At 44.4% G+C, this 22160-nt stretch overlaps 2 long non-coding RNA genes across 4 annotated transcripts in view; one reads left to right on the top strand and one right to left on the bottom strand.

The window, feature by feature from the left end:
• The window catches only part of LOC309542104, a 159090-nt gene extending 155601 nt beyond the window's left edge, over positions 1 to 3489 (bottom strand). For all 3 annotated transcript variants that reach the window (XR_014224065.1, XR_014224066.1, XR_014224067.1), the window contains exon 1: positions 2948 to 3489. This is a non-coding gene — a long non-coding RNA (uncharacterized lncRNA). The remainder of the gene's footprint in view (positions 1 to 2947) is intronic.
• Positions 3490 to 3584: 95 nt separating this feature from the next.
• LOC309542129 lies at positions 3585 to 21889 on the top strand. Its single transcript, XR_014224109.1, has 4 exons — positions 3585 to 3636; positions 20058 to 20099; positions 20814 to 20895; positions 21602 to 21889. It is a non-coding gene; the product is annotated as an uncharacterized lncRNA (long non-coding RNA).
• Positions 21890 to 22160: the final 271 nt, after the last annotated feature.

The following is a 22160-nucleotide window of genomic DNA, read 5'->3' as shown; positions in this document are numbered from 1 at the left end:
TCCCTATGAACCCTGTGCCACTCTCTGATACACTGTAAAGGATCCTGGGACACCGCACTCAAATTTTGCCATGATGCCACTCATGGTGCTAAAATGTCTTGAGCCAGTCATGAGAAAGAGGGTTTATAGAATGCCAAAGCAGCAGCATTAAAGAGTAATATGGGATGAAAGAAAAGTTAACACCAGATGAGGAAAAAGCTGGGTTCGCCCTATTATTAGACACAGACCTGAATCATATGTGCTGTTAAGCCAAACAACAGTTCGTCAGAAACAAAAAAAGCATGTGGGTTCCTAGAGAAACGTGACTGCTTTGCTCCCCTCCTAGTCCTCTTACTGCTATGCTGCTATGAGCTTAGCACTTAAAGATTAGAAGACCCGAACTGTGGTCTAAGAGTGTTTCATTCAGGTGGTCCACCGCCTGTCTGTAAAAATACAATTTGAAATTGTATAGCACCTTTCACAGCACATTATAGTTGGTACAACAGGCAGAAAATCATTAAGAGCCAAAGCCCTCAGCAATTTTCAAGCAGTCTATGGCCAAAAAAAAGTTGGGGGACTTGGGGCTTATGCACACTTCTGCTTGTCCTGTGCCTAGAAAGCATGGTTCTAAGTGGTTTTCTGTTTGTCTCATTCTTTCTAGGCATGTGTCTGAGCAGTTTTGCCTTTGCTCCGCCATTTTCCCCTGGAAAACATGCTCTTTAGCAGTAAATTGGAACAAACGGCAATCCACAGAAAATGTGGTTGCTGTTTGTTCCACTTCAGCACTAAACCATGGGGGAAAGCAGTGGGACAAAGATGAGCCCTCAGGGTGTCATCCAACAAAGCACAAGGTTTAGCCAAAGTTTGCCATGGGGAGATAAAGAATGAGACTGTTTTTGGATGACATGTGAAGCCAAACTATGCTTTAGTTTGCAGAAGCAGAGGAGGGAGGACAAAGTGGCCATGATCTCCTCTCCAGTTATACCTTTCATACTTAGCCATATTTTGGCTCAGCTTTTATGAACCATGCCAGAATAAGACAGACACCTTAGGAAGCTAACTTGGGGTGTCATGAAAGGGCAGCAAATGGTTAGCTATTTGATTTATTACAGTGCCAGTAAGCAGAGCTGCCAAAATAATTTGGCCAGTCCTGGGTACCATGTACCTCAACAGGGGTCATGGGAGTAGCCAGGATTTTTGTTAGGGGGGGGCAGAACCTCAGATTTGTATTGATTTAGGGGGAGCAGCTGCCCCCCTTGTGTCCCCCCCCTTGGCTACACCCATGACAGCGGTGAGGTTTTCTATTTGTTACTCTATCTCAAGCAGCAAAATGTATGATGGCCTGCCCTCCCACTTTTTCACAAGTGTGGTTTTATGTGACGGAATGGAAGGGTGCCTCCAGGCGTATGACTTTCTTCTCCTTACCTCAAAGGGCATCAAATCCTTAACGGAACAGAAGTTGCCCTGATCCGTCACTTTGAGATTTCCTTAGGCTGTGGGAAGCGAGGAATACATCCATTAAACTGTGAAGCAGCCGGCCCTGCCATTAGGCAGAAACTGAGGCTGCATACACACCACACACCCAAAGCACACAACTTTTGCCCCTCTCCCCAAGAATCTTGGGAAATGTAGTTTGCCCCTCTCAGAGCCACCACCCCAGCACCCCATTAACAAACTACAGTTTAGATGTATGGTGTGTAGTGCCGGATTTACGTATAAGCTAAATAAGCTATAGCTTAGGGCCCCACTCTCTTGAGGGCTCCCCCAAAAAATTAAAGGGGGAAAAACTGGATGTACATTTCCAAAATAAAAGATAAAAAACAAATAAAATAAAACCTACATACAGCAACAGTGTTTTGTGTTGTGTAGGATCCTATGACGTAAGTAATGGGCCCCGCCTGCTAGCCTGCTCCCTAAAATATCACTGGTTTGCTCATTTCTATATATAGGGTGCCTACATTCTGCATGGACTAGTCGCATGGCAACATGTGCAAATGGCTTTAGATACCTATTAGGTCCATATAGCATATATTCAACACAAAAACCAGTGACGATTTGTTGTTGACAAAGGACAGCTGGACATATAAAGGGCCCCATTACCTTCAGTAGCTTAGGGCCTCATCAAACCTAAATCTGGCCCTGATGGTGTGTCAACAGTTGATTTTCGGGTGCCATGAAAGGACCATAGCTGTCAACCTTCCCTTTTTTTGCGGGAAATTCCCTTATTCCAGCGCCGTTTCCCGCTGCTATCCCAGGTTGTTAGATATCTCGTAGACTGTCCCCAGGACAGGTGAGGCTGCTGATCCCTTACAGTGGTACCTCGGGTTAAGTACTTAATTCGTTCCGGAGGTCCATTCTTAACCTGAAACTGTTCTTAACCTGAAGCACCACTTTAGCTAATGGGGCCTCCTGCTGCCGCTGTGCCGCCACTGAACAATTTCTGCTCTCATCCTGAAGCAACGTTCTTAACCTGAAGCACTATTTCTGGGTTAGCGGAGTCTGTAACCTGAAGCGTATGTAACCCGAGGTACCACTGTATTTTCAAATCTGAAAGTTGACAGCTGTGGAAAGGACAGCACCTTGCGATTGAACCGTTGTGGCGTTTTTCCCTGTCAGGATGAGGGAAGAAGTGTTTTGTGGGGCGCTTTGCCTCAGGAGCCTAAAATACTTAGCCGGCCTTGGGCTGTAGGCGCGCTAGGCAAAGAGGAGGGAAGGAAGGAAGTTAGCGCGCCATTTGCAGCTCCGCCTGAGGCAGCCCTTCAAGGCCTTGCTTGGTTCTCCGCTGCCCAAGGGGGAGGCGGAGCAGCGTCGCCCTGTGTGTGAGAGGGAGATGCGGGCAGGCCCGGCAGCGGCGCGGCGGGAAGGAGGGAGCTCGAGTGAGAAAACGTCCCGAGCCCTGACGCTGCATCCGAAGAATAGGAAAAGGAGCAATATGATCAATATGGTTTCTTTGTTGGGCCTCGCTTACCTCGGCGGGAGACCATCTGCTCCCTGTCAATGGATCACCTGCTTGTCTGGCTTGTTGGCCGGGCAACCGGTGGGTGGAGGGAGATTAAGCGGGAGCGGCCGGGGAAGGGCCTGTTTTTTGTTCCCTCTCGCGCTGTGAGGAGGGCGGGGAGGGGGAAACATGGAGCGGGCGGGGAGAAGGCCGGGCTCGGCTGGAAGCTGAAGCCGGCTGCGCTCGCCTTGCTCCTGCCTCGCCGCCGTCAAAGGCCGCGAGGCTCGCAGGGCGCGAGGGATGCTTTTGCACATTGCTCAGGGTGAAGATGCCCAGGGTCAGCCCCGCGCACCCCCCTCGCGGCGGAGCTGCTTCTGCTGAAATGCTGAAAGGACACGGGGGGGGGGGTCGGTCGAAGAAAGAGCCTACTATATTGCACTACCACACAATAAAGCGATAGTCCCAAAAATTGTGGTTGGCTCCTCCAGGGGCCTCGCTTGGAGGGGTAGCGTGGTGAGGAAGGGGTTTGACAAAGGGGATAGCATCTCTCCTACCTTCAGAGCTGTGTGTGTGTGTGTCATTTTACCAAGGCGCTTTTAAAAATGCTGATTATTTTTTTTTAAAAAAAATATCTTGTATAAGGGGGGTGGGGAGGAATGAGACAACAGCCTCAGTAAACCGTGCAATTGGAAAACATGCATCAAAACAGATTCTGAGATGTAAGCACGCTTAAGCAAATGTAGACACAGCGGTTCCCCCCACACACACTCAGAATTGAGCCCCACTGATTTCACGGGGTTTACTACCAAGTGCCAGTTATAATAAATAAGTACCTCTGCATAGGATTGTGCCTGAGCTCGTAAACGTACTTGCCAGGATATGAGCCCAAGGAATTCAGAATGCCACCCTTTTACAGTGGTACCTCAGGTTAAGTACTTAATTCGTTCCGGAGGTCCATTCTTAACCTGAAGCTGTTCTTAACTTGAAGCACCACTTTAGCTAATGGGGCCTCCTGCTGCTGCCGCGCTGCTCGAGCCCGATTTCTGTTCTCATCCTGAAGCAAAGTTCTTAACCTGAAGCACTATTTCTGGGTTAGCGGAGTCTGTAACCTGAAACGTATGTAACCTGACGCATATGTAACCCGAGGTACCACTGTATTTCTTTTTTCTATATAAAAATGTAAGATGAAAGAAATGCTAACTATAGTTTGGGAGATATTGGATAAGGATATGTTTATTTTGCTTTTGGGGGGTAAATTTGTTTATTTAAAAAGCAAGGCACATAAGCAAACTTTTGGGATCCAACCCTTAAGAAACTGAGCCACTGCAATCCCAACTATATCTACTCAGAAGTAAGGCCTATTGAATTCAACTGGGCTTACTCCCAAGTAAGTGGAGTTAGGGTTGCAGTCTTAGACTCTGGATAATATCAACATGGAAAGTGTAATGTCTAAACTGAAGGACCCAATCCTATCCCAGTACTAAATTATATTCAACACTAGCCTTATGCTGTATTAAGAAAACATTGCAGCCATTGGTGTTGTTGGTGTTGGATTTAGGGACTTAGAGGTGCAAATCTTGTGCTCTACTACTGAGCTGCTCAAGAACAACTAACTTTAGTGTGTGTGTGGTGTGTGTGTGTGTGTGTGTGTGTGTGTGTGTGTATTCTGCTCTTCATCTATGAGCAATCCCAGAGCAGGCACAATTTATGGAAGTGATGCTCAGTGCAGCTCCGTTGTGTCTTGTGAATTTATTATTATTACTCATCAATAAACCACTCCTTTCTGACACATGCATCCTATTCATCCCATTGAATGAAACACAGGTGCTGTAATCTAGCCCTACAGTTAGTCACTGCATCATTCATTTTATGCATATTTTCATGGTAGATATATTTCAAATGGTAAAAAAAGAAAGAAAAGTAATTAGGCATCAGCTTAGATTGTTACAAGGATTTCTTTTTTAAGCCAGAGGCGTGTGACAAGATGTCTTGGCACACTCTCTTGTTTGCTCTGAAGCAAAACATATACTGTTCTAGTTGAAGGCATATACAGACTACAGTGTCCTCATTACTTTCATTTGAGCTACAACACTTAAGCCCAGCAGTGAATACTCAAGCTAGGCAAGGACCTATGTCAAAAGTGGGCAGCACCAGAAAAGCATTTCACCCCAGATTTGAAGGGGCCTTTAATGAGTCCTCAAATGAGATCTGTGTGGCTATGAAGGTATGAGCAGGAATTTGCATACACGTCAATCTTGCTCCTTCCCTCTAATTCCAGAGTTTTCATATTGAGAATACAGTACATGACTGAATGTGCTCACTGGCCACAAGTTGAATGTTTCACTTCCAACTTGGGGGGCTTCAGTTCTGCAGCCTCTGCAATGGGCAGCATCCCCAGCAACTTGCCACCTGGGGCAGTAGGGCCAAACAGAGTTGCAGTATTTGCTGGAGATAATGGAGAGAACCAGTGGGAGCCGATAGAGTCAGATCGCCTGAAGGCACCCTGAGTTTTGAACAGGGGCATTATTGCTCAGCTCTTTCCAATTCAAATCTAAGCTTGAGCATGTGTGACTGCCATTGCATATAGCCATCCTTTATTACTCTGGTCTTTTCTTTTCTTCCCACCCTTTCATCTGTTACCTCCTGCTCTGTCAACATTTGGATTGTAGGCTTCTGGGGAACGAGTATTGTTTTGTTGCCCCATAAAGCAGCATGTACATTGACAGTACATCGATGTCCATCTCCCTGTTCCCTTCTTTGTGTTAGCTCGTGTCCTGAAGGGCAGAGAATTGTCCTCTTATACTGGTCAAATTGATGGTGCTATGTAAATGATTACTGTTATAAATGGTAACAGTGCTGTGGAAATGGTAAATGACAAGCTAAAACTGCATCAAAAAGTAGATGTAAACAATGGGTTGTTATTTATTTGTTGTTATTGTTGTGAAGGCATTTCTGCTTCAGAACCCAGTAGCTTGGCTTGTTTTCCATGCAAGATATGTCTTGTAAGCTAAAACAATGTCCATGAATCAAGCAAAGAGTTTGCAGAATTATTTGTTTCAGACAGGAAAATCTGTCAACACAGGTAAATAGAATTATCTGGCTCAAACCTGGAGATGGAGAAAAGGACCTTCTGAATGCACTTTCAAGGATAATTAAGTGGCAGCGCTGGATGTTGTTATCCTTTCCAGCACACTGGAGCTCCGTTTCAGGATGATGATGTGAAGCTCCGAACTTTATGTGGCGTCTGCCATGCATCACTGAAAGACAAAGCATGGCTTCCAGTTAATGGTTGCTTATTTCCCAAGAGGCTGTCAAAACATGTAAAGTGCCAGGAGGAGATATCATTTTAATATGAGAAACCTCATTTTTAAGTGGTACTTTTATACATTAAAAAGGCATGCTTCGGAACAGTTCTTTTCGCATGAGTAGCATAATGCATGGAACAAATATTCAGGGCTCACAACTGCTAAGGGCCCACATCCCAGCAGGCAGAGGGGCCACTGACAAGAGCCCCCTAGACCTGCTCTTACTCTTCACCATTGCAGCCTGCTTGTTGGCTTTCTGCCTGGCAAGCAAATAGGTAGTAGCAGTGATGGGAAAGAGGAAGAGCAATTAGTGGTAGAATCATAGAATCGTGGAGTTGGAAGGAACCACAAGGGTTATCCAGTCTGACCCCCTGCAATGTAGGAATCTTTAGTCCGACATGGGACTTGAACCCACAACCCTGAAATTAAGAATCCTGTGCTCTACTGACTGAGCTACAGAAATGGAAGTAGACTCACTGAGAGAAGCGTCTTGCCCAAAAGCTTTTCCAAAGCAAGTTCATGCAGCAAGCCTCTTTAAAATATGGCCCCATCTGCACTGTACATACAAAGCAGTATCGTATCAGTTTAAATATGGATGGCTTAACCCAAAGAATCCTGGAAATTGTAGTTGGTTAAATATGCTGAGAGTTGCTGGAAAACCTCTATTCTCTTTAGAAAACTACAGTTTCCAGAGTTCCCTGGGGAGAGGGGCTGATTGTTTAACCACTCTGGAAATTGTGGCTCTGTGAGGGGGCTTCCTAACAACTCCCTACATCCTTAAACTAACTTTGTGGATTCTTTGCCTTGTCTGCTCTAAAAGGATAGTGCAGACATGGCCTCTGTGTATCTGTGGATGAACATTCATTGGAATCACTCACTTGGTTCTGAGTTAAGCAAGATCACCCATAAAGCAGGCCTGCGAAGAAGAAGAAGAAGAAGAAGAAGAAGAAGAAGAAGAAGAAGAAGAGTTTGGATTTGATATCCCGCTTTATCACTACCCGAAGGAGTCTCAAAGCGGCTAACATTCTCTTTTCCCTTCCTCCCCCACAACAAAAACTCTGTGAGGTGAGTGGGGCTGAGAGACTTCAAAGAAGTGTGACTAGCCCAAAGTCACCCAGCAGCTGCATGTGGAGGTGCGGAAACACGAACCCGTTCACCAGATTACAAGTCTGCCTCTCTTAACCACTACACCACACTGCCAAGGGTTTGGAATTGCGAACTGTCCTCATGCCACAGGCAGATCTACAGTTTCAAAACATTCAACGAGAGACTCCTTCGTTCCATCGAGGAAAGACCGTTTGTCTGCGCTGAGGAGTTTGGAATCCTGTGAGCCTTTATTCCATTGAAATGTCTCCTCTGCCCCACCCCAATCGCTGCTTGAGTCCCAGAAGAGGTTAACGTGCACAGCAGCCATTGCTTGCAAGGAGTGGGAAAACGCCATGTGCAGCCTCAGCTTCTTTTCAATGCACTCGAGGCTTTTTAAACACTCTGTAAACGTCAGGGTTCCTCGTAAGAATGCTGGCACCTCCCTCTTGAGAATGGATGGTGCCTCTCTGGCTACATAAGCAATTGTCCTCTCGCCAAGAAAATGCAAAATAAAGGGAAAGATCATACTGTATATACAGGCCCAGATTCAGCTAAAGTTCATTTGCACGTGCGCTACGGCTTTAAAGCACGTGGCTTCTCCCAAAGCATCCTAAGGACTGTGGTCTGCTAAGAGTGCTGGAAATTGTAGCTCTGTGAGGGGTAAACTATAATTCTATGGAGTCTTTGAGAGAAGAATACAGTGTGTGTCTTAATTTACAGTGGAATCCTAGGCATCTTTGTGCTGAGCAACCCTAAGCATGCGGACAGTAACTTCAGATGAGAAAGAAAGTGTCAATATCATGTATCTCAACAAGGCATTTTCAGCATTACATTTCAGCACCTGTATTAGACAGTGCCTTCCTACAAATACGTTGTGGAGTCTGGTACACCTAAAAAAAAAAGAATTCTAAATCAGTCTCAGGTTTAATCTAATTTTCTTTGTAGCTTGCTGCCACTAAATAAGTTGGTCCTTTTCTATATAAGAAGTTCCATAGCTCTTCCAATATACATTTTTTTATCCCGCATAATCTGAAAGCTAGTTTACACACACACACACACACACAGAGAGAGAGAGAGAGAGAGAGAGCACTGCCTCTCTGCTTTTAGAAATCAGCATTGCAAAGACTTGCTTTTATTCAAATGGAGATGATGGAGGCATCTGAGCAGTCAAAGAAAGGAAGGGAAAGTGGGGGGGGGGCTATGCTGGGGATCTGTTAATTAATTATTGTGGAGATGGGCAACAGAAATGTGTCAGCATAAACAACATATATGTTCCGTCCCCCTATTCCTCCCAGGAACATTTTGAGTTTCCCCTCTACCTGTCACTAGGCTGCCATAAGCTTCCAAAATATCACCTGAAATAAAAAAAGTTTCCCACACACACAAATACACCTTAAAGTTTTGCCATTGCTCCATGTAAAGTTGATAGCAACAGCAGCAACTCAGTTTGCCTATTCCTTGCAACAAGCTAAAGGCAGTCAGCAAAGCTATGCTTTGGGAATTGGTTACACCGGACCTAAAATGCATATCATAAGGACAAAGGGCTAGGAAGGGTTGTCAAGAACAGGGGCCTGCACTGTATGAGCTGAGATGACACATGATATCATGAGTAGCTCTTTACAAGTCTGCTGAGTAAGAAACGCCTGCCCCTTTTCAGACCCTCAGCGCTTAACAAAAGATTTGCAGGAGCAGGCATATGGGGTAACAAAAAATTGTGCAGGCCAGAAATTTTTGTGGGCTTCTTTGAATGCTCTGATCACATATGTCCAAAGGTGTAACTAGAGATGGGTAAGCTTCAATGAGTTCAATCTGCAATGGACTCACCCAAAACGAGCTTGATATGAACCAGGCTGAATTAGCAAAAAAAAAAAAAAAAAAAGGAAAGAAGAGATACACACAAAGGAAATTTGACAGAACAAATTAATAGACTAGAATTAATCACCATGACCGAAAAACTAAGGAATAAGGATGAGTTAAAGATAAGAGGAGAGTAGAGATGTTTTGGAGATTATCTTAGAGGATACAATATGCAATTTAACCTACATAGGAGGGACACAAGATGAGCTGTGGTCTAAACCACTGAGCCTCTTGGGCTTGCTGATTGGCAGTTCGAATCTGTGCGATGGGGTGAGCTCCTGTTGCTCTGTCCCAGCTCCTACCAACCTAGCAGTTCAAAAGCATGCCAGTGCAAGTAGATAAATAGGTACCGCTGCGGCGGGAAGGTAAACGGCGTTTCCCTGCACTCTGGCACTTGTCACGGTTATCCACGCACCAGTAGTGGTTTAGTCATGCTAGCCACATGACCTGGAAAGCTGTCTGTGGTCAAACACCGGCTCCCTTGGCCTGAAAGTGAGATGAGCACCACAACCCCATAGTCACCTTTGACTGGACTTAACCGTCCAGGAGTCCTTTACATTTACCTTTACCTAACATATGAGCAGCAGATAACATCAAAAAAGGAAGACTTGAAATGATAATGGGTGAAATATCAGGATATGCAGCAGATCAATATTTTGCTAGAATGCCACAGAGAGCTGGATTGGGAAGTCTTAGGAAAATAGATGAGTGGTGGATACTGCATGATGTGTGTATAAAGCTGTTAAAATTTCAGAAATAAAAGTTTTTTAAAAAATGAATTAACTTGGTTTCAGCTGAGGCCCGTTCTGAGCTCTATGTCTCATGGGGCATCTGAAGATATAATCAGGAACATGGCAATGCCTCAAACCCTTCAGTGTCCCTATTTTCCAGGGCCAGTCCTGGATTTACAGAAGCCATCCCAGCTTCTGAGTTGATCCTGGAACATCCCGCTTTTCCTTAAGACGTCCCTATTTTCAATGGAGAAATGTTGGAGGGTATAAAGCATTGTTATGAACCAAGAAGCCCTGGGAGGATACAGGGCACTGATACAGGTTTATGTTGCCACCAGCTAGGGAGCTGGTCCATGCTGCCATCTCTGAGCATGATGCAGGTGATCAGAGGAATGTTGAACTGGAGACTGGCAGACAAGGACCATCTGACCCGAATATCAGAGCCCCAGGGCCTCCTAGGGTCCTTCCTCTCGCCCCAAGGAATTGAGTACCTTTCATACCTCCTTAGCCGTCCACTGGTAGAGGAAGCACACGAAGCAGGAGTCAATGGAAATCAGGAGAGAAAGCTGTCCCGACTCCAGTTGTTCAAAAGGATGGATTGGAGGCAGAGGCCGATAAGTTTACCTCCAGCCTTTGAGCAGTTCTGCTCACTAGGAGCTATCCTTAATCGTGTGACAAGAGACGTGCCTTCCTTCTTTTCTCTGTGAAAACAAAACATTTGGTGGCGTATAGTGTGGCGCAGTGGTTAGAGGGTTACACGAGGACCTGGGAGAGCGGGGATTCAAATCCCCACTCAGGCCCAAAGGTCACGGGGTGACCTTGGGCCAGTCACTATCCCTTGGCCTAACTTACCTCACAGAGTTATTTTGAGGTTAAAATGTGTGGGAGAAGAACCATATGCCACCCCCTTCAGCTTCGTGGAGGAAAGGTGAGGCGCAAAATATATACATATATGGAAAGAACAGTAACAATAATAATAAATAAATAGCAGAATATGTTGACCAGGTTTTTCAGTTCACCTTTTTTTTATCACCACGGTGTCACATTAAGCCAAACCTGTGTATCAGTCTTGGTGAGCTTTGCAAAGTGCACTAATTATGTTACTCTTAAAATCTTCTGACCTGCTAGCTATGAGCCAGAAATAGAGAGGAAATCAGGATAACGGTGACAGTCATTCAAGTTGCCAGCATTTTCCGGCTTCCCATTATGACAGGGTGTGTATCTAGGGGTATAGAGACATATACTTTGGCCTTCAAAGAGGTCACATAAAAATCTCCTTTCAGCCCACAGGGAAGGTGAAAATGTAGCATGCATACAAAGGGGAACTGTGTTTCAGCTGCCAGGACCGGAACTAATGACAGTCAAGCAAAAGTTCATAGCTCAGTTCAATCAACGAGCTTGACAGGCAATGGTTCCTCCCAGTTCATTTGCGTTGGCAAAATGCAGGCAGCTCCTTAGAAAGATTGTCTTCTATGGGCTTCAATGAGCAGCTAAAAGTTGTCTCATGTGATTCTCCACCTCCCATTTTATCCTCACAACAACCCTGCGAGGTAGAGAGAAAGTGACTGCGCAAGGTCACCCAGTGAGCTTCTTGGCAGACTGGAGATTTGAACGTAGGTCTCCCCATTCCTAGTGTGACATCTTAACAGTTACACCCTGCTGGATTATGCAGGACTGGAATACAGTTTTTGAATTGAGCAGGGAATGTTCAGTTGTTACTGGGGGCAATTCGCTTCAGAAGCAGTGACAGCAGGTGCCCATAGGGTGGAGGGCAAGGAGACTGACAGTAGGTGGCGCCAGAGCCAAAGACAGGCAGTGCTAACAACAGCTATGTACACACTCCTGTATCCACTGTGTTCCTGCTGCTGGTTCGAGAAGCTGTGTACACATGGCATTAGCCACAACGTATATCTATCTGTATCTATGCTGATGTTTCTTATGAAATGCTGCAATTTGGTGATGGACTCCCCTTCATTGGAGGTTTTGAAACGGAGGCTGGATGGCCATCTGTCAAGGACTCTTTAGCTGTGATTCCTGCATTGCAGGGGGTTGGACTAGATGGCCCCTGGTATCCCTTCCAACCCCAGGATTCTGTGATGTATTTTCCCCAAAACCACCTTCAATCCAAATTCAGAAAAAGAATGACCTAGCTTTGTTTTAAGCCAGTAACGTGTACACAGCCTAATTCCAATTTTGTCCCCACCCTCCTTCCTGCTGAGTTCCACGTGGACAAAACTGAGGCTAAAGAGGAGGAAACTAACCAGCTGATGACATTGAGGTTGTGCCCCATTTGCATTTCTCTTCTCCCCCCACATTACTGCTTCCACACTACAGATGTGCTCGAGCAAAAATGCAAACATACCGCAGTTTGCCAACCATGTGCAGTTTTGCATTTTAGCCAGAGCCATAAAGTGGCAGTTCGCTCCTGCTATCCTGACGCTGAATATGTTTTCTTGGGCACATAAGTACCATTTTGCTGTAGAAATGGATAATACATTTGTAATGTGCAGATAATAAAATGAGCATCAGGAACCATGTTCATGCCCAGTCAGCCACACGCTGACTATAAAACATTTTTTAAAAAATAAGGAAGGAAGGATGCTGTGGTGACTTGAATCAGCGCTGGTGGACTTATGCTGGCCAAGGTGCTGATGCAGAGCCTGTTAGTTCCTTCCACTGTCATCTATTGCAGGAGGCAGACATTGTATACTAGAATCTTAGAATTCTAGTAGAGTTGGAAGGGACCACGAGGGTCATTTAGACCAACCCCCTGCAATGAAGGAATCTTTTGCCCCATGTAGGGCTCAAACCCATGACCCTGAGATCAAGAGTCTCATGCTCTACCAACTGAGCTATCCCAGGCCCTTTAAGTAGCAGTACAGAAATTGTAAGAGAAAGTTACCCCAGACTTTCCTGGCTTTTTAGGCCACGGTGGCGGGAGGTACCCTGCGCAAAGATTTCCCATATTTTTTTGTTGAGATCCTACACAAAGGATTGTCCAGAGCAATTAAAATAAAATAAAGATGTTAACATTTGAGTAATACAGGCGCATGCAATATGCCTCTGAATACTAGTTGCTGGGGAAAGAGGCAGGAGTTGTGGGCTTCTCATAGGCATCTGAATGGCTGCTGTGTGAACAAGGCTGCTGCACTAGATATGTCTTTGGCCTGATCCTGCAGGCCTCTTCTTAACGCACATTTTTAACTAACGTAACTTCAGCATGTAATCTTGGAAGCAAAAGTCTACACCTCTGCAAGGAAATATGATACGAATGTGTTCAGGAGCCACCAATTCCAGAATGGTAGCCGTTACATTTCTAAAAGCTGGTCAGGGGAAGGAGGAAGGTGGTTGAAGTGGCAGCTATTGAAACAGGCTATAATCTACTGCAATTGCTTTTATTCTGCTGCCACCTGGTGGAAATAACATTAACTTTGCTTTGAGCAATAGCACATGCAACCGATACTTGGGATCCAGGGATTCTGGGTCACATAGATCACAACTGTTCTCCTGAAACTGATCTTAGGTCTTGCAGTGCTCTTAAGGCTGGTCTCTCCCATTTATAACCATTGCACTTCATGATGATGATGATGATTTATTAAATTTATATACCGCCCTACAACCGTAGATCTCAGCGTGGTTGACAAAATAAAATTGTAATATATATATATAAAATACATAATAAAAATAAGTACAAAACAAAAATCCTTCCTCCCACAATACATTTAAAAGGGCATCGGATGTCAGTCAGCCAAAGGTTTGGTTGAAGAGGAACGTTATCGCCTAGTGCCTAAAGGTGCTTTAGAGGGGGCCCAGGGGCTCCTAAATTTTCATAGTGGGCCCTGGTCTCCATCCCACCCTTTCTTAAAACCCTCCCCCCTTCAAAAAAAAACCCACTTTGCTTATATGGAAGGGGATTCAGTGGCCCGCTAGATGTTGTTGGGCTCCAACTCCCCAAATCCCTGACCATTAGCCAGGCTGGCTGAGGCTGAAGGTGTTGTTGTAGTTCAACAACATCTGGAGGTTCCCCACTACTGGCTTACAAGGTAGCTGAATTCACTGCAAAGTGCATTGCTAGTAGAACTCAACAGGAAGTAGGAGAGAGGAGAAACTAGAATTGGCGGGCTCTGCCTGCTAATGTCTGTGGCGCCATCTACAGTTGGGCTCCCCACTTTCCACCCTACCAGTCCCTATACGCACCAGCTGCTGCTACTTTTAAGTACCTAGAAGCACCTTAGTTGAGAAAAAGCCTCTTATTGGCAACAGCAGGCCTGGCCAACTTTGCTTCTGGTTACCTCACAAATGACTTCTCTATAATCTGTCTGAGATGGGCTTGTTGGATGCAGAAGAATGGTGGGAGGAACCAGCTGAGGAATCACCAAGGGAAGAATGTGCAGAGCCTGGAAAGTGGAGGTGGGACAATAATGAGTGGTCACAGGGAGAAGATGGGGAAGAGGAGGTGTCAGAAGCTGAAGAGGTAGCAGGGCTTAGTGAGCTGGGAGAGTGCGTGCCAGAAAGAAGTCCAGAATCAGAGGCAGAAGCTGAAACAGGAGGGAGGCCAAGAGGCAGAGATGAGTCAGGCTGGTGAAGAGTCCTGGGCATCTCCCCCTCCTGCTATGACAAGCTCCCCACTCCACTGACTGCCAGAACCAGAAGAGGCATGAAACAGGAGGAGCAAAGAGAGGCACATAGGTACAGTCTCTGAATGCTTGGGGAAAGCCCTTAAGAGGAGGATACATAGATGGCTTGGGGGTACGTTTAGTCTTGGCAACTGATTTCATGGAGTAAGACCTACTGGGGATGAGCTGCTGTGCTCCATTAGGCCTGCACCCACTTAAGTATGTGAAGATCATCTTTTTGCTGATAAAAAGTTAACTCCAACTTTTAACTGTGTGATTTACTTGCCGGTTTGCTCTCTGACACTCTAGGTGGTGGTGGAGAGAATCACTTAATCTCACATAATTTTATAATAGTTTGATAGTGTGATAGTTCAGGTCTTGGTCCATTTAAAATTGTTGTGTAAATAAAAATAGGTGGTGGTGGTGGGGACTTGTATGCTATCCTGTACTCCTTCTAGAAATGGGTGGGACAGCAATGTGACTAATAACTGCACTGAAAAGTATGATGTGTCGTTGGGGATATGCAACATTGGGTGCTGCAGTCTTCAAGCAACGGGTGAGAATGTGCGAACGGGGCCTTTTTCTCTACAGCCTTTTAGGTGGAAGGGGCCTCTAAGAGTAATTACCAGACTCCCTCGAGGTCTCATGCAATGCCGTCGGTGGTCCCCTGCATTGTCCGAGCGCCGCTTGTCTCGCTGATACGGCTTCCCTTAATGTTCCTCCTCAGCGAAGGCTTCTGCACTGTTGCTTCGGATAGAGCTGTCTTTTGTTTGCAATTTCACCAGCTGAGAGAGTCTTTTAAGAACAAAGGGAGCGAGCAAGCTGCAGAGGCCGCTGGAAAGATCTAATCTGTGGCTAAGACCACCCCTTGACTGACAGCGTGCACCACCATCAGCTGTATGCCCCATGAACACTTTCTCATTTCAGTCAGCTGTCTTTGCCTTCTCCCTCATTAGCGCTGATGAAAAGCGACAGGCTGCAGCAGACGCAGAGCATTCCTCAGCATACCATCTGCAGCTCCGGCCGAAGGCTTCCAATGGGCTTTCTCATCATTTATTAGTTCTGTCAGTCTCTGCCTCTCACACACCCATACAAAGATGGCCGCCATCATGACAGAAACCAAGATTTGTAACGGCACAACTCCTGCAAGGAGTTTCAGAGCACTGCCCTGAAGCCGAAGTATTCCATAAATTGCTGTGCTCAACTATAGCTTTCTCATTCTTAATGCCAAATGAAATTATTTGCCCTTTGCTGCAATCCAGGGACAGAAGCTGTAAGAAATGTTACAGGCTCCCAGAAGCAATGTTTATGGTACCAAATACAAAATGGAGGCCAACAACCTATATCAATTTCACAAGAAACATTCCATGCTTTTATTGAAAGATTGACATTTCAGGTTTTCCTCTTCTCAAATCCACTTTCTCACATAACCAAACAAACCACTTTCTCACTACCCACTAACAATATGAAAACTTTTTAAAATCAAAGGGAAGACTGCTTCCCTGAATGATGGGAGGTTGCATATCCCAATTTTCCCCATCTTGTAACTACTCCTCCGTGCCCTTGCCCCTTCCTACACTCCCCACCTGCATCCATCCTAGATTTGATCTGCCTCATTTCTTTTTCTGTGTTGCTCATATCCGTTGCCAAGAAGAGAGCACTTGAAGCACTTTGTGGCTTTATGGGCTGTTACTGTTCCCCTTCATGTGTTGGCGTGTTGCTGGTTTCTGCCGCTTGTTTCGCCTAGCTCTGTAACTCTGTAGATCTGTTATTATAATTTTATTTTTTAGCATAGACATGAAGAACTGTAAATATAGGTGCTGGGTTCCTGCATTCCATTGTGTTCCACAACCTCTTTTTCCCAGCTGCTGGTATGGCTGCCATACATAGGAGCCAACTCCTAGGGGCTGTGGGGAATTCAGCCCCCACAATAAAAATATTTGAGGGGGCCAGGTCCCCACAAAGTTCATGGGCATTCCCATTCAAATGGTGTCGGTGCACTGCGTCATGTGATCAATTATGCGGGGCGGGGCTTACCTGGGCCCCACAGTATTTTATTTAAGTTGGCACCCCTACTGCCATAGAAACCTTTTTACTACCTATGCCATGCAATAACTACCAGCCCTTGCCACGATAACACCTCCCTTCCTCCCAGTGCCTGTAAAGAAAGGGAAAAGCCTGTGCAGAACCAAAATGTATTCTGGTTTTCTGGAAATGCAGCACTGGAGTATTGTTGAGGGAAGGACTGAAGGAAATATGGTGCCTCTCCTCTTTCTCTCTTCCACTAATGCACATGCACCGGCAAATATGCAAGGGAGGGTAGATTATGGGGCCGCCTACGGGCGGACCATGGGAGGGCTAAGCAAAATGCAGCACACAAAACAAAATGCACTGTATAAAACAAAGGAAGTGTGGACCTGTTTAATTGATAAACACAGAGTTATGTGAATCATTAATGAATCAGATAGGCAAGGGAGTACAGAGGTTTGGGAAATGGATTTTCCATTGTGGTGTGCGTGAGCCATAGAATGTTCTTGGTAAGTCTGTGAGATATGCAGAACTCTTCTGTCTTCTTCACTGGAGTGTATTAGTAGTGTTCAGTAGAGGAAGTAAAACACTAGATATAAGAAAATAGAGACAGATTCTCAAAGTTCCCAGTGAAAGTTTACTGTGGTTAATTGCACAGTGCATTTGTGACTCCTCTTGCAAGATGCCACCAGACATATAAGTAAGGTATACATTTCCATAATATACACAAGCAGTTTGGGACTATTTGTACATAACACATAATAAACAATGCAATGAGTCCTGCTAGTGGCTCCCTACCCTCTCCCACCCTGTACCCTCCCCCAATCTGTTTGGGTGAGTCAGGAAAACCCCAGGACAACACAGAGAGGGGAGATTGTTCTGTCTGGAAGCAGAAATGCTGGCACTGATGGAACGATCTCCTTAGCGTGACATTGAATTCCACCCCAAGAGTCTAATATGTTCTCAACTATCGAAAAATGGCAGATAAAGATGATGGACTATATGGAACTTGCCAAACTGACCGGGAGACTCTGAGACCAGAGAGAAGAGACAGTAGAAGAAGATTGGAAGAAGTTTAAGGAATATTTGAAAAAAGATGTTAATATTTAAATCTTAGAATAGCTTTGGAAGTGGATATAGGTTGTAGGGTTAGAAGTAGAAGATGGTGTGTTTTAAAATAGTATTATTTGTAAGTGATAAAATGTGAAGTTACTTTAAGTGGGATAAAAAAGATGGTTAGAAACTATGATATATGTAAACTGCTAAAGATGAAGTAAAATGAAAATCAGATAGGTGGGACTTGGGGAAGCCCACTTAAAAATGTTTAGAAAATAAATATATGACAAGAATTTGTTGGTATTGTTTGTTTTTCTGTTTGTGTTCTTTATTTGTGTTATAAAGTGAATAAAAAATTGGGGGGGGGGGAGTCTAATATGTTCTGATGCACATATTAAGGGACGTATTCCACTAAGCTTTACTCAGAGTCAGCCCATTGAAATTAATGGACCTAACTTGTGTTCATTAATTTCAGTGGGTCAGCGATGACTAATGCTTCATTGAATACCACCCATAATCTGGGAAATGCATGTCGGGTTGCAGAAATCTAATTCTGCAAACATCCCTAGTAAGACCTTAAAAAAAAATCCACACAGGAGTATATTTTTATGCTCTGGTATTTGCAGGCAGTGGGGAAGAAGCAAGTCTCATGGGAATGAAAGGGTCCCCCCCCCCCGCAATCCTGGTGATGGATAAAGAATGTTTGGCTTTGTCTTGATCATAGAACAGGAAAGGGAAATGTCTGATTTCTAGCCTTTCTGAAAGCTGTTCTGGACCCCTGGTTGACACAGGATAACAGGAAAGAAGCCACATTGACCCCCCCAGTTGCTGCAGGACCCTGTGAGTTGCCAAACAGGAACATAGATACAAGAAAAACAAACAAATTATGTGAGTTACTAGGTTTTCGTTCTCTGCGTGCTTAATTTGAGTTCTTCTCTTTCCTTCTTTGTAGTGCAACTCGGGAACCACTAGGAATCACAGTCATACAAATCTTCCGATCTCTCAAATGTTAATAGATCTATGCAGCTCCCCTGGCCCTCATTGCGCTAAACTCCTATCCTGCTTTCTCTCCACCTGTGGCATGGTGGAAAAGCATCATCAGAGGCCACATGGTCTCCTTCCAGTGCATTTGCATCTTGCTGACCTCCACGCACCCCTCCCAGTAAACAACAGCCACCCACCTCCTAGGATGTCAGCATAGCAGGTCTGCCTTACCAGGGAAGCCACTTCTGTTTATGTCCAAACATTCTGACAAAGTGGAAATGACTGGCAGAATTCGTGACCAGGGAGAAGAGTCGGTGGAGGAAGACTGGAAGAAATTTAAAGACTACTTGCAGAAGCACTGTAAAATTAAGGAATGTTAAAATGATGTCTGATTGAAAATAAGTGGTATTGGTAAAAAGATTTTTAAGAAACTGTAAATGGGGATTGATAAAGGATAAATGCTAGAGGGTAAGGATTTGCTGAATTTAATATTTGAACTGGAATACAAAATGGGAGTTGTGAGGAGGTCAGGAAACTAGTGAATGAAGTATAAGATATGAAAATACTAATTTATTTTCTGTTTTGCTTTTTGGTTTTTCTTTCTTTTCCCTTTTCCCTTCCCTTCTTTTGCTAATTGTTTTTTAATGTGTATTCTTTATCTGTTTTGTTTTTGTATGTTCTCATTTTTGAAGCTTTTTTATGTTTAAACTTTTTATTGTTTGTGAAACTTTAATAAACATTATTTTTTTAAAAAAACAAAACATTCTGACAAAGTGACACAAAGGAAGAGAGAACACCCAGCTTCCTCTCTGCTCCTGCTGCTCTGTGTTCCAATGACCAGTCTCTGCAGCCTTACACCAGGGTAACATTCCCACTAATAGCAGGCTCAGGTTGTATAAGCTGAGAAGAACAGAACCACAGCAGGACCACTGAAAAACAAGAGGGAGGTATCAGCATGTTCAAGGAAGTCACGCCCCACCCCCGAAAAACCATTTCAAATAAACTTAAGAGAACAACCCTAGAATAAAAAGAAAAGCATTGGATCTGCATTGGAATTGTTAGGAACGCCAGTTTGTATCCGAGGATCCCAGAAGCTGCACCAAAACCAGTAGCGACTTCTGCAAGCTGGCACACATGGGGCGCGGGGGCACATGTGCAACTCCATACAGTAATGAAGCCTTCTTGAGTGGATCTAGCTGCCCATGAATCACATACAGTCCACAAAAGTCAAAGTGCATGGACAGACCTGTTGAAATAAAGGTCAAAACAAAACAATGGCCCGCAAGATAACTTGGCTGTACAGTATAGGCTTTCCGTATACACAGTCAACTGTAATGTATACATTGTAAACCCTGGAGAAACGATTGACTTCCCCTGCACATAATAGATCTGATGAGTGTGCAGGAAATCTCTCTGCCTTGTCCTTTCCTATGTTATAATTTTTAGAATTTTAATCTTTTTTCTTTTTCTTTTTTAGCAGAACATTCTCAGAAAGAACAATACATGGCCACAGTGACAGGTTGGAGGTTTATTTGTTTGGTGCTTGTGATTAATGTTTTCCAGTTAGATAAAAGTCTATTCAGAGAGGCTGTGATTGAACTAATCTAGTTAGTGGCATGGGAAGATTTAAATGAATAGCATTGGTCAGTCTTGTACACAGACGAAATATTCTGGGCTCTATGCAAAGGAAACAAGAAACAAGAAGAATTTGCACGTGGGACACATGGGAAAGAAAATATTCTAGTTTAACCACATGCAATTTAAGAAGATTCATTTCCTGGTAACTAATTAGGAACATGCACAGCTGCATCATATTAATTCAGACTATTTCTCTGTCTAGATCAGTATTGTCTATCCTCCAGGCCTCTCCCTGGTTCTCAGAACGCTTCCCAGGCCACATCCAGTATGTCCAGGTCAAACCCCACCCCTGGCCCTGCTACACACACACACACACACACACACACACACACACACAGTGTTTTTGTCTGGCTGGAACATGTCCTTGATTATCTACGTGGAGGTTAGAAAGGGACGTGAAAATATGTGTAGAACTGCTGTACCCCGCCCATCCGTCAGTATTCCATGGAAACTGAGCATGCTCAGACTACGTTGTGCTGGGTTTTTAGGAGGAGGAACCTCTTCTTAGGATTTCTTTCTATATATATATATATATATATACAGGTATATGGAAAGATCTGATCTGATCCCTCCTTCTGGTTTCCCTCTGTACTAGATTATAAGATGTAATACACACACGTGGCCAGTAGAGGGAACCTGATCAGTAGCGGATGCTTCCCTACATTCAACGAGGAAACGTGAGTATAAACTGAAATTAGAGAACCTGAAAGAGCCAATTCCAACTTCTGTTTTCCCCGGAGGATATCCCAGGGCATACCGGAAACAACTGGCTCAGGCCATATCTGACCTTTGGCGGTATTCCTGATTAGAGCGCCTCTGGTTTTGCCTTGGAAAAGTCAGTAGTACAGTAGGTTTGCAACTTACTGTGGGGGTTACGTTCCAGGGAATCACGGCTAAAGCCAAAATCGCATCTAGTCAAGACTATATGTGATTTTAAAACTATATGTGATTTTAAATGGTGGGTTAGAATATAAAAGTCATTTTCCCCAGAACCTCGACCCTTTCCCACCTGCTTCTAATTTTTTGTTTGAAATTTCCACCTGTGGAAAGCTAAATGTGCACAAGTTGTGGACTTGCTGTATCTCATGACCAATAGCATTTGGGTCTCAAAACTCTTGCAAAGCCATCTTACACAAAATTAATTAATTACATGCAACCATCCACAATAAAGAAAAAGTACAAATCAGTCATTCCAAAAAGCTAAAAAAAACCCAACCCTTAGCTTTCCCATACACTAAATAAACCATTCAGCATTTTGCCTCCCTCTGATTCCTGAAAAAAGAAAAAAAAGTTATCATGGTTATAACAGCAGTGTTCCATATTTTCAAATGCTATTCTGAAACTTGGCATTGTAATTCTTTTTTTCTTTTTCTTTTTCTGTAGAAATCTTCCTCTGATACTACTGACATCAGTTGGGGGAGGCCACTCCTTCATATCCAAGCCCATTCCTCCTCTAGGACAGATTGACCAATTTGATTTCCCAATTTCTCTAGAAAATGAAAATTTCCTTCTGGATTTGTTCAGCCAGAACAACAGAGCACTTCCATCCACTTTAATTGTGCAAACTTATATGGCTGGCCACATGACCCGGAAGCTGTTTGCGGACAAACGCCGGCTCCCTCGGCCTATAGAGCGAGATGAGCGCGCAACCCCAGAGTCGGTCACGACTGGACCTAATGGTCAGGGGTCCCTTTACCTTGTCTGGTATGCAAATTAATCCCTCCTGCAAAATACAGACAGTCTGGAGGCAGCCTCAAATGTTTGTTTGCACTGTGAGGCATGCAGGTAATTGGGACTGCTTTACAAAAACATGTGCCGCCCATCTTAGCTTTCTTAAATCAATCAATAAGATATCACAACATGAAGTAAGCACTTGCTACAGCTAACTGGAAACTTAGAGATGCTATTTTGCCCACCTCTGATAAGCCTTTTATTGAGCTCT

Source organism: Podarcis vaucheri, assembly GCF_965113315.1.
Source record: "Podarcis vaucheri genome assembly, chromosome: 10".
In the NCBI taxonomy this organism is placed as follows: domain Eukaryota; kingdom Metazoa; phylum Chordata; class Lepidosauria; order Squamata; family Lacertidae; genus Podarcis; species Podarcis vaucheri.
The sequence above is the reverse complement of the archived record's forward strand: the minus strand, read 5'-3'. Positions and strand labels throughout refer to the sequence as shown.